Source organism: Triturus cristatus, chromosome 3_1, assembly GCF_964204655.1.
Source record: "Triturus cristatus chromosome 3_1, aTriCri1.1, whole genome shotgun sequence".
Classification (NCBI taxonomy): domain Eukaryota; kingdom Metazoa; phylum Chordata; class Amphibia; order Caudata; family Salamandridae; genus Triturus; species Triturus cristatus.
In genome coordinates this window covers 588122748-588135777 of record NC_140583.1, presented here as the reverse complement: position 1 = coordinate 588135777, position 13030 = coordinate 588122748, and the positions used below count along the sequence as shown (strand labels likewise).

The 13030-nt window shown below is 41.5% G+C and overlaps 1 long non-coding RNA gene across 3 annotated transcripts in view; it reads right to left on the bottom strand.

Moving 5' to 3' along the window:
- LOC146860593 (uncharacterized) overlaps window positions 1-13030 on the bottom strand; it is a 196961-nt gene that overhangs the window by 123796 nt on the left and 60135 nt on the right. The window lies entirely within an intron of this gene.

Here is a 13030-nt window from a genome sequence, read left to right as displayed (position 1 = left end):
GAAAATAGTGCTTTAAGGCATACTGTAATGTCCGGGGACACCTCCCTATGTTATTACAATTCCATGCATTGCCAAAATCAGTGTTGAACATTCAACGAAAGCAGCACAGAGCAACCTCTGAATTGATTAGACGTGTAGCAAAATTAGATAGAACAATTCCTGAAGGTATAAGAGTCATTAGATTTCGCTCTGATGAACTAAAAATTACTATAAAGGATATGTGCACATAAAGGACTCAAGATTCTGCAGGCACCCAGCCTTCAACAGAGACACATAAAAAATTGAACGTTCTGTTCTAAGGTTGACTATGGCCACTTCAACTATGTGTCGGAGAACTGTCAACATGCAGTTAGAGATAGTCCACCACAGTGTTGCTCTAGCAAGGTGCCTAGCCCAAATAACAAACCCTTCAGAGGAAATGCAAACTTCTAATGCAGGAATTAGGGCAGCAAGGTTGCTTGGAGAGAATGAGGAGGGTTTAGGAGTAAGCAGTATTGTGTTTCTTTAAGTGAGCCTGCAATGTCAAGGTGTAATAGAAGTCAGAGTAGTGAAAGGCAAGAAAGGATCACAAGCATATCCGTCTGGAATTGCAGCTGTGCATTAGTAGCTTCCAGATGCGAAACACTACAAAAAACCTTAAAGTAGGTAAACATTACTAGACTGCGCTGTGTTGGCTTGCATAGTGCAGGATCCAATTAATTTCTTAAATTAAGAATGACCTATTTGCTAAACCTATAACTAACATACACCACTCTTCTGTTTAGTCAAATAGAGGCATTCTCCATCTGAAAAACCTCTCTCTCCTCCTCCTCTGTTGGACTCCAACAATCCACATCCTCCTTGCTACAGAATATAGGGCAGCCCTTGTGAAAGATTGCATTGCATTTTGAGCCTCCTTTTCTACCTTGCATCTGGTTACCAACCGTTATCAGTTCATGGTATTCTGCATGTGCAATATGCGTTGTTTCGACAAATTTCTTATTTATGAATGCTTAGAAAATCAAAACAGTGGTTCACTATTTGGAAATTGCCATTAATGATTCAATATTTTCTATCACAAATATATGACGCAGCTAATTATTTGGTACGGTGGGCAGCTCTAGGAAATGTTTCCATTAGCAATTTTCTGTACATCAACAACATCCTGTTTAGCGGTTCCAAACTTGTTTGTGACTCACAATTTTTCAGTATTATGTTTGCTTGGGGATTTGTAATGCCTAGCCCTTTATCACTCACCTTGCCCTCAGTGTATATTTGGGTTTGTTAGCAATAACATAATCTCTTTTTTCACTTCTGATTGATGGAAAACCCAAGCATCTGCCCTTGAGTAAAACCCTATTTGTACTAAATTTTATTCATCATTCAACTAACATCAGGCCCTTTTGGGGTTCAATATTCAGACCTTATCACTATTCTGCAAAATGTAGTACTACTAAGTGGGAGTTTTACACTTCCATTAAACCGCAAGCTTTGAAGAGATTGGAGTTGTGCATTCATTTGTGTCTTAAGAAGTCTCAATTCAACTTACTGTCGTAATATCAGAAAAAATTATTGTAGATGATCAGTCAGCACCATAAAAGGTGATATGTCAAGAACTGTACAACCTTAATAGTATCAAATATCAAAACATTCTTAATTCCAAATCAAATGTTTGGTAGAAACCCACTTTGTTATCACATTTAGCTTATGAGCATTGTTCACATTACATATATTTTTCCGTCATTTGGCAGGTGGTCGAAGCCGACAAACGTACTGAGATATGCGGATGTAAATTTCTCACAACATCCCCTTTATGAAGGTTGTAGAATGAACAATGCATGGAAATACTTTGCATGCATTTACCACGTGTTTTTCACCCCGCATTTGTTTTAGAACCCATATGCTTTTGCAACGTATGTCTTTACCACACATTGCTTATATCTTCTTTGTAAATAAAACCTATTTTACACAATCTGGTGTGCTCAGAAGGACAAAGCTTTGCTTAAGTGCATAATAGAAAGTAGTACATTCACACACAATTGCAACACCACCACATCTTCAGCGTGCCCATTAGATAGGTTGCGTAGTTTTGTTCTGCTCTTGGAACGTTCATTCATTTAACCTAATCTAACCCATCTCTCAATTCTGAATTGTATTCACTTCTTGGCATTTTGAGGCATCCCAGAGTCCACCTAAAGTACTTTTTACTTCATAGCATTATCACATATTTTAGATTAATAAAATGTTGCTTCAAGTTTTAGAGCCTGGGGGTCTCCAACATCAAGTAGTAGAAGGAAGATTCTGCCTTAAAGATTCTACCCATGAATGTGTCCTCAAGTAACGCAACTGGTGCTATGTAAAGCGCTCTGATACCCCATACCTTCGGGTCAAGTTCACGCTACATAAAACTCTGTAAAAAAACAATATATATATATCACTTCGATAGCCAGCCCGAGGGAGGTTAGTCCTGCCACTTTCAATTAGCTTTTTAAGCCACTGACCTGGTTTGTGTCCTTACATAATATTTAAATACGATACCTCACTACATAGTGCAGGCAACTACATTATATAACTTTTGAAATATGGCAGTTCCAGTTCTGGTTCTCCTTCTCTTCATTAGAAAAATCCTCAATATTTACGGAAAAAATCCAGTGGACAATTCATGTTTAAGTTCAAGTTAGGGGTAGGATTAAAGGGTATATCTACATTAATGAATGCCAGCTGTGTGGGGGGAAGGAGACAGGCAGAAGTGGCTGTGTTAAAGCATGCATATGGTGCATCTTAGTGACCTTTCACCTGATTAAAAGTGTAGCATGGTCCTTGCATCTTGGCTCCTGAAAATATGTTCCCAAGAATTTTTCCTTAAAGGATTCTCCCTAAATGTCCATGGATAGAGAGAATCCTCTGTTACATATTCTGTGCATCTGTCTAAGCACTCTCTGGTAGATCCCAAACTTTGAGCAAAAAAATAGTTTTTTAATATATAACCCATTTGATGTATCTACATGAAATGTAGTAGATGTTTGACGAGGTGTTCCTAAATAGGCCAGGCTTTCATAATCACTGACCTAGAGCTGTATTACAGAAAGTTCCCTGGGCACAACAGGCATGTGTGCCACCGGGACACTTTGGTATTACAGAAGGGGCCGCAGATGCTTGTGTAGACACATGTAGCACCAGCACTATCTCAAGAGGGCATTTACTCATTTGCATGGGGGTGTGGCACCATGCAAATGAATTATTCTCGTTGTCTCTGCACTTGCGCTGAATTAAAGGCTGGGGACACAAACGCAAAGAAGTTGTTAGAAGGTACACTGAAGGAGCGCCACAAAAATGTAGTGCACAGTCAGTGCACCCCCTGATGGCAGCACTCTGTAGCAGGGAAATGGGTTCCCACGGATCCCCGCAGACATGTCCCTGCAGGTGGTTGCAGTCTCTCACTTAACCTGTCTGCAAGGGGATCCATCTCTAACCTCTTGAAAGTGCTGGCGGGTTGCCGCCTGCACTGTGAAAAACAGGACAGCTTTGAAGCAGCAGCTGCGTATTTCACTTATCTGCAGTGGTCCAAGAGCAGCGCATTCTTTGTAATAGAGTGCACTTTCCCTGTTTGCACACCGCGCACCTGTTTATAGATGCGCTGTGGTGCAAATAGGAAAAGTGCGCCCTATGTGTAATAGGGCCCCTGGGGTCTCTGTGGCGAACCCATCCTTTCATACTCCCACCCAAACGCCAGGAGACATCCTAACTTATGAGAACCACACCCACAACTCCTACATCACCACCCCTCACGTAGGATCCAATCAAGTAACATTCCTTACAATAGTCCCCCGAACACTAGGAACCCTCCCATGCCCATAACCTCGACACACACCTCTCTGATACAGATCTCTCCCCCTTTGTCTATTTCCCCATTTCTGGACCGCCCTAATGGTAGATCTTACTACACAGACTCAGATCACTGCTACCCTCCAATCTACAGCCCAAACCCTTCCATCCCCCACCCCCAGAACACACAATGAATGCGCCTCCCACACCAGACCCTAGGCTCGATGAAATCCTACGTTCACTACAATATATCAAAGATGATCTCCAAAAGCTACGGAACCTGATCTGGCAGCAACCCAAGCTCAGACGACATGCTGATGATAAGAACAGGAACCCCCACAGCAACAGCCCCACACTCCAGCACTAGTTGAAACTATGATCCCTTAATCAGCCGCCCCCAAGATGGAGAACAGTTCCTAACTGCAATTCCACAACCCGTCCGATCCACAGGAAGAATACTCAAACCGCCAAGGATATAAACTCCCTCCTCCTCTCCTACGATCCCCCCTGCACCCAGCCAGGCCACAGTAGACCTGAACAAGCCGAATAAACCCTCCCTAATCGAAACCATCCATCTCATTACACACAGAGCCCCTAATCACAACACCAGGGGTATAACCCTGGCGAATCTTATGCAAGTTCCATTAACACTAGAACCTCCAACGACCACCAAGCCGTGTCTCAAATACATTCTACTAAACTGCAGATCAGCCTCAAAACACACAGCTGACATAGCTGACCCAATACTCACTCCTGACCTCCTAATCCGAACCGAAACATGGCTAAGTGAATCGTCCACGCCGATCCTAGACATACTGGTGCCCCCCAATTATGACATCACCAGGCTAGACAGACCTGATAGATTAGGAGGCAGTATTGCCTGCATTCACCGGAACAGTCTCTCAGTAAACTGCTCACCTCCACCAGATCTATCCTCATGTGAATAACTCTGCTTAGATATCACAAGTAATAACAAACCAATCTGTTCACTGCACACATTCTACCACCCGCCAGGCGATAACCTCACCTTCATCGAGCAATTAATGTATATCGTGACCACACATACTGGTCAACAAAATATCCAAATATTCCTTGGTGATTTCAATCTCCATTGGAACGACCCTAACGACCCGGCAGTAAATAGTCTCAAAACATTCCTTTCGGACCTTGACCTCACCCAAATCTGCAATAGCCCAACACATATTAAAGGCTCAACCCTTGACTTGGTGATTGCCAACCCAGAGGCCATTCAGCTTAACACAATCTTACCCTGTGATTGATCTGATCACCATTCCATCACCTTTTCCATCAAGGAATCAGTTAAATTACGCTCAGCATAACCTACAAGACCTAAAATATGGAAGAGGAACCTAAAAAACTCCCTCACAGACCTATCCACATCCACCAGTGTCAGTCTCCTGCTTCCCCCGGAAGACCTAACTGATGTTCAAGCTTTGAAACAACATTACTTTAACTCTATGACCACGAGGCTCTCCACAAAAGACACTAAACCTTGGTATGACGGTAGACTCAACGAGAACAGACGAGCCCTAAGATTAGTTGAACAACGATGGAGGTCATCACCATCCACAGACCACCTTATACTGCTCAGATCCACCAGAAACTCGTACTATAGAAAGATCAGACACTCAAAAGCAAACTTTTTCAAAAATCAGCTAGCTGAAGCCAAGAACTGACTCAAGAAACTATTTGAACTAGTCAAAACTCAATCTACTGGCGTAGCTCACCCTCCCCAAGCTGGACAATGGTCTCCACCCAGCTGCGAAGAATTTTCTTCCTTCTTCACGAGAAAGACTGAAGAACCAGGCTGAATTAGGCCTGGCGGCGCAGGGTACGCCTTAAATCTTCTGAGTTCGCCTGCTTAATTGTACACAGACACGGAACACTCTGTTGGCATAGGAACTTCAATTTATTAGCTGCAGCTAGGTACAGTTGTCCTAGAAGTACATCAGTGGTAGGTTCTCAGGAGACTCCCACTTCAATCCGTGGCTCACAGTCTTTTATAGCGCTTAAATCCCCTAAAGCAACAACGCCCTCAATGTGCAAAGAAAAAACATGTCATCCACTAGCAAACATTCCTTTTTCAAGATACAGGATAACAGGTAATAGAAACTCCTTCCCTAGGGTCGTGTTCTCTACCTGACCCTATAGGCCAGGTGGCATGAGCATTCCTAAGTTTAATTAATTTACAACAGGACGTGTTTGCGTGATGCAGGTGGTGATTCGTAAAACAAAGGGAAGGCAGAGAAGGATCACCAAGGGTCAATAGTTGGTTATCACGAAAATTAGTTGCTTCGAGCCGGGTCCCAGAATGTACCTTGCTCAGAGGAAAAGGAAAAAGGTCATTTAACATGTTACAGTTCAGAGTACGAAGAAACGCTACGAAGGTCGTCGGTGCCTGAGTGAGGGCAACATCACAATGGTGTCAATACGCAAGATGGAGCCGTAATCAAATTTCCTCAGACCCTCCTTTTGCCATTACTCAGGCAAATCCTAATTCATTGCTAGGTGAGCATTTTCCATTCTACACATTTCATTTAAGCAGGTATATGTAAGCTATCAACAGGGATACAAAGAGAACAAAGCATCGAGTCATAATTAACATTCAGATAGCAGAAGCAAGTAATGACCATTATTACAAACAGGATTATCATTTTTTCACAACCCTAGGCAAAAGCAAATCCTAAAATTATTTAGCGAACCTTTTTAGTGCTCTTATGCATTTCAGTGACTATTGTATACTCCGGTGAAACAGTGGCGATCCTTATCAATGCTCTCAGGTGAAATGGGGATACTCGTCAACAGAGGATAGACCTCATTCTGCTTTTACTAAACAGAATACTACTCTAAAACAATGCCAGCAAAACAATAAGAACCAGTCTCCTAACACCCATTCTATGCAATTGCATGGGAACCGCTTGTGCAACCATAACTATGCCAAAGTCCGTTCTAAGCCTCTCTGGTAGGCTTCTATAGTCCATCAAATCTGCTTCTGTTTTCTTCCGCATTGGGCCTCTTCATTCAGGCCTTCCATGAAAATAGTGCTTCTCAGTATCCGTTGGAGTGCCCTCCTGGCAAACATTCACAGCTCACTCGAAAGTCTCAATGTCTCAAGGCAGTGCACCAATACATTTCCTCTGCGGCAGGCACTACAGAGATTGTGCTCTTCGTTGGTCATGGGCACAGATCATCTTGTGCAGACCCAAGTACTATTAATCAGAAAGAGCAACAGACTTTCACGCTCAGCAACACTTTCAGGCTCCAACACTCGCTATTCAGTGTCAGAGGATGATTGGGCTGCTCTTTCATTTAATTTTCCTTTCATCATGTAGTGCCTTAGATCCTCCGGTGCACTGCCCTTCCGTTGGAGCAAAGAAAAGAGAGGGGGGGGGGGGGGGGGTGGCCAAAACTCAGGCCAAGTGGCTCAAGGGACTGCACACTGTCAGAGGTTACCAGCACATGATAGGTAAAAAACTGAAGCCTCAAACCAGCCCTGCCATCAACAACAGGGATCTTTCTCTTTCGCTCTTTTACACTGAAACTCTGGTTTTGTAATGTCCAACGCCGTCTGATGGAGCAAGTACGATGCTTTGGAGATACCATTGATGGCGCGCTGGCAATCGCTGTCCAGCCTTCCTACTTTCTGGGTGCTGTGACTGTAGGGCCAAGGCGTCCGCCTTTCATCTGTAGCTGTCACTGGTGGGAATTAGGCTTAAATCAATGTTCTGCAGGTTATTATGACTTAATTCCCGCAGAATCTAGTGACGTAAGAAATGTGACACAGTTGTTAGTTTCCTTCAGTTTAGTATAAAAACAGTTCATTGTATTTAACAATAGGACTGCAGGCAGGTGGCCTGCAATCTTCAAGGGAGTGGCCAGAAGCCATGGGACAACTCTGGTTTAGAATGCACTGTCACTCTCATAAGATGCAAAGGCAGTACTTCTAGTCCAGGGGTCTCCAACGAGTAGCTCGGGAGCCACTGGTAGCTCGCCAGTACCTTCAAAATAGCTCACTGAGGTGAAGTTAAGCCCAGAATCAATTTCAGAGTAGGTGCCTATTAAAGAAGGCAGCACTGATCTTCTCAAGACCCTAAGAGTGACAGCGAGCCAAACGTATCACAGTAACTCATACCAACACTCAAACACACAGTGTGCCAGCCTATAGGATCTGCTACATGACAGTCTGTATCCAATCTCAATATAATTAAGCCACAAGGAGATTGACCATGTTGCAGTCTCTCCTTTATCAGTCACAACATGTGTGTGAACAGTGCACCATCAAAAAGGTGTGGCAGCAGTAGCCTGAGCTGTAATCAGTGCTGACCCACCAAAATGCGGGACTGCAGGAGTCAGAGTGAAAATGTGTCAGTTTAGATGCATGATCAGCTCAAAACCTGAGGAGAACAGGGTATGGTACAGACCAGAGAAAACTAAGAGACTTTTAGAACAGATCCCCATATTAAATGCTCCTAATAGAGAAAGAGGTTGCTCCAAGGGGAGTGTGAAAAAAGAAAGTGCTCATGAGGTAGGACAGATATAAAGTAGGCCTGGGTGAAAATTTCGTTCCGTTCGCGGAAATTGCGATAATTTGACATTTTCGCGTTCCGCGGAGAGCGCGAAAATGTCAAAATTTCCGGTTTCCGCAGCTTGGCGATAATTTGTTTCTTGCTTGCGCTGTAAAATAATACATTCTCGCGTGCACGCGATCGCCTTACCTGAATCCCTGCGTTCGCCGACAAGTTTTCTTGATCCGGTCGCGTTCTCCATGAGATGTGGTATTGTTTTTAGCCATTTGCGCTGTCTCGCGACAGTTCGCGCCCGCAGTGACGTCATGCATCGCGCGATCACGTCTTTCTTCTCGCGATCATGCACCGTGAGACAACTCAAAACAAGATGGCCGCGCCCGCAAGCAACCACATGGGTAAGTTGGCGACCCGCAACCATGCAGAAAATCTCGCGAACATGCGGGAAAAAACTTCTGCATCTTCGCGATATTTCCGCTTGTTTGCGATAATTTTAAACATTTTTGCGATAATTTGCGAAAGTTAATTTCGCAAATTCCGCCCACCCCTAATATAAAGGAGGGGAATCCAAAAGGCAAATTCAATAACCAATCAATTAAACATTCTGGTATCATTAGTAAAACTGGACGTGGTTCATAGTGGCACCAGTTTTACAGATAGGCCAGTCCCTGATGGATTTACAAATATTCATTTCATGATTTTCTAATGGGATAAACAGCTCTTAAATTACTACATCTGTGTGTTCCTACATTCCTTATCTAGAACACCTCAAAAGGGGAAATGCATGATACAAATTATCAGGGGCATGCAGATACCTCCCTTTAATAATTGTGCAGCAAGTGCACCATGCAATACACAGGCTAAACAATATCTCCTCTTGATCACTGAGAATATCTCTCACCCTAGTCTAATAATTCTCAGGTCTATGGTGTCTGATCTACAATTTGTCCTTTCTCTAGTCACCTGTCCGGAGGGGGCACTATACCCACTTAAAATCACAATCCTGCTACTCAGGACAGCAAATAAGAAACTCTTGGTGTCTCTTATGACTACATGTAGAAGTGTAATATCATAAGGAAAGTTAGGTCACCTTTAGCAAGAGCCACAGATTTATAGTTCATCCTTAGGGTCTAATCAGGGAGTATCAATCTAGGCTGCTCGTCCCTTAAAGGAAGGAGCAGTAACATTATAGCCAAATAGACATGCACTGGTGAAGTGTTGTCTGTCATATTCACAGCATGAAATATCATATCTGTGAAATTTAGTAACCAGAACAAGTCCAACCAACTGTTACGTAGCGATGGGCATCGTCATGACCATCCCCTCACAACACAGGGGAGCTTGTAACAGTATTAAAAGCAAAAGCGTAAACACAACGCAAAATCAAAAAAACGTGCATAAAATAAAAACACATGCCAAGCCATCAGGTATACTTGCTGTATACCAAGCACAGAAAGCATAGACAAATTTCAATATCATATGTAAATGAACGGTGACGCACAACACTATGTCATGCACTTTATGCACAATGTACCTGCAACTCAACAACTAATATTCTGGCCTGCTTTATTTGTCAGGCTCAAGAATAATATTCCATTTCCTTACTCTTTTCTTTTGACAGCAGGTAACCAAAGTGGTAACCGGCTGTCAAAACAACTGACTGTCGCTTCTGACACACAGGATCAGCAGGAACAATTCATAGAAAGACAAAATGGACAAAAATAAACACAAACATTTCTTTCCAAAGAAGTTATGCAAAAACACATCTGTTTCAACACACAGCTGACAGCACCCTCCTTTTTGCAATTTGCACATTGATTAGGTCCCACAGGGACATATGGAACACTCGTTCCACCACCTCATGATGTGGACCATCGCTGTTTCGTTGGCTGTTAACCCCTGCTTTTTCACTACTCCTCTTCACCTACTGTAACATTCTCAGTCCTTTCTAGTCTTCTCTCACCCTGATTTCCTGCCTATAGCCATTCAGGGCAGTCATTTCACCATTATTCCTTCACAACTGACATCTTCGTCAAACCAACTCACGTGTCCAACTGTAGTCTTGTCAGCCCTCGAACCACCCAGAACAATCCATGAATGATCTGTGGACAGAAGCAAACAAAATACACAACACACAAAAGAAAAACACTTCACATAACACACAAAAATATCAACTATAACTTTTAATCAGGAGACAAAACATAACACACTAACAAAACACAAAAAATAAAAAATACAAACCTAGTGGTACTCAACTGTAACCATCTTGTCAATTTTGCAATGACTAAAACATGTAAGCATGTTAAGCCACCTTAATTTTAACTGTCTAAAAGGAAAACATTTTCACAGACACTCTGTGTTCCCTTGCGCCACAATTCCTCCTGTGAAAAATGAATCTTAATTTGATGATCGTTTTTACCTAGGCATGTAGCCCACAAAATTCTAAGAAAGAGCTTCATCTTACTTTTTGTCTGAGGCTAATGCCACATTTGTTAAATGAAGGCAACTACGTGGACATTATTTTTCAAAAGCAGAAATACCAATGTATCATTTTCTTCTCAGCACCCCTTTTCTTTTTTTATTTTGTCTTGAACAATATGGGAACAGACAGGGCTCCGTAACGATTCTCGGCTGTCCTATCTTATCAGAAAAGCTAAAAATAGCACCTCAGCACGGAACCAGCCACTGCGAGCACTCCTGGCCCCCACCAAGGTTCCTATAGTGTGCAAGCATTAATGTCTTCTTGTCAGAGAAGCTTTTCCAAGCAATGGTTTCTCCATCCGTTTACACTCATTCTAACTCCCACCTTACTGACCTCAAGGTCAAAATCTGCCTCTCGCTCTGCGCTCCTCAACCCTGAAGCTTGTCACAGACAAAAAAAAAAACCTTCCTAACTCTTCCTAACCTGCAATAATTAACCCTTTTTAAAAACACATGTTCTATATATTACTTCTTTTAGGGGCTACAATTTATTTTTATTCTTAAATTATTAAAACATTTACTGTGAATAACTCACATAACATAATAACATAACATACTAGCTTTAGAACAAATGTTTGTTACTACCCTATGCAACGGTACTTAGTTCATCAACCTTAAAAGGATGAACGTCTCAGTAGGTCTAGCTAGAGTTATAACCTTCAATCTTGATATTAAACCCAAACCTCTGCACTGGGCACATTGGCTCACTGAGACATTAAAAGCAACCCCAAATGGGAACAACCTGCAAATTTGTATTATACCTAAATATATGCATTTACTGAAGCCTAAGGCACTTTAAACTATTGTAAAGGGCAAGAATGCTTTTTAAATAGTCTATTTTACCCAATTTCGACATTGATATTTGGGGCACTTAAAAATAAATATCCTATAATTGTGCTACATATTAATCATCCTCAGAATGTTCCTTACAGATTGCAGATATTGGATATTAGACATATCTCTTGCAAATCCTTTAGAAAAATGAGTTTTTTAAAGCCTGCGCCAAGTGAAATTCCATATACAAATGTCCTCATTATGCAGTACAACACAACTTAAATTAAAACCAAGAATATTCTTATAAAAATGCTTAATGAGAGGAAACCCTTAATTGAAATGTCTTCCTGTAATACAAAATAATGAACCTTAGTTTTGGAACCTTTTTTAAAACAACATTTTGAAATGCAAAGTTTCACCTGTGTTCAACTGAGGGCGAAGTCCTGGCTGAGTAAACATTCCTGTCTATTAGAGCTGCTTGCTTAGCGACAATAAAAGCTTGTCTCTCAGTGTTGTAACATGAGGCAGTGTTTGCCTGTTAATATCTAATACAATGTATGTAAGTAAAAAAAATACTATAAGTTTATTTTTCTACAAAACACAATTTCGTTTTTGAGGCCATTGTATTCATAGTGAATGTGAATTTAAATGTTATTTTTTTTAAGCATTTAACAGTTTGTACATGTGCATAGTTGCTTACTCTATAAATTATATAGCAACATATAGCTATTTAGCATATCACATGGTTCATTTCTGGATTTTTATTTAATTTCTACTTAATATTAATTAACTGACATTTTGCTTAACAGACTGAAAACATCAAGAAAACACACAAACACACATTGAGCTCATTTCAGACATAAACAGAAAGGGGTCAAACACTCAGGACACATACATTTAACCCACAGAAACACACATTTAACCCACAGATCAACACTTAGGACAGAAACAAAGGACAGCCCACAGACTGCACTTAACCAAACCATTTGTAAATACTAGTTGCAAGTAATATTTACAAGAAAAACTTAATAATAGTGTTCCAAAAGACTGCAAAAAAAAAAACAGCCCAACAGACTGCTATATGTCCAAGAAGCCAAAGTACACTCCATTCATAAGATTGCGCAGAACAAAGGATCCTTGTATGCATTATGTCCATATTTTAATTCCCTGGGAAGGAAGAAATATGTTTTTATACCTAAACCTATTTAGGTATTCCCTCAAGGGAGCCGGCTAATTTAATTCACAGAGTTCCAACCAGAAGAATTGGACAAGAGTCCTCCAGCCGGGAATTCCTATCACAACCAAAACAACAAGACTTTCTAAACTTACTCAGACCAGGCATCGTTATTTCACTGGACTATTCACAAACATCAAGGGGTTAAATCAAATAACAGCACAAATGTACTCACCCCTCGGCTTCGGCTTTT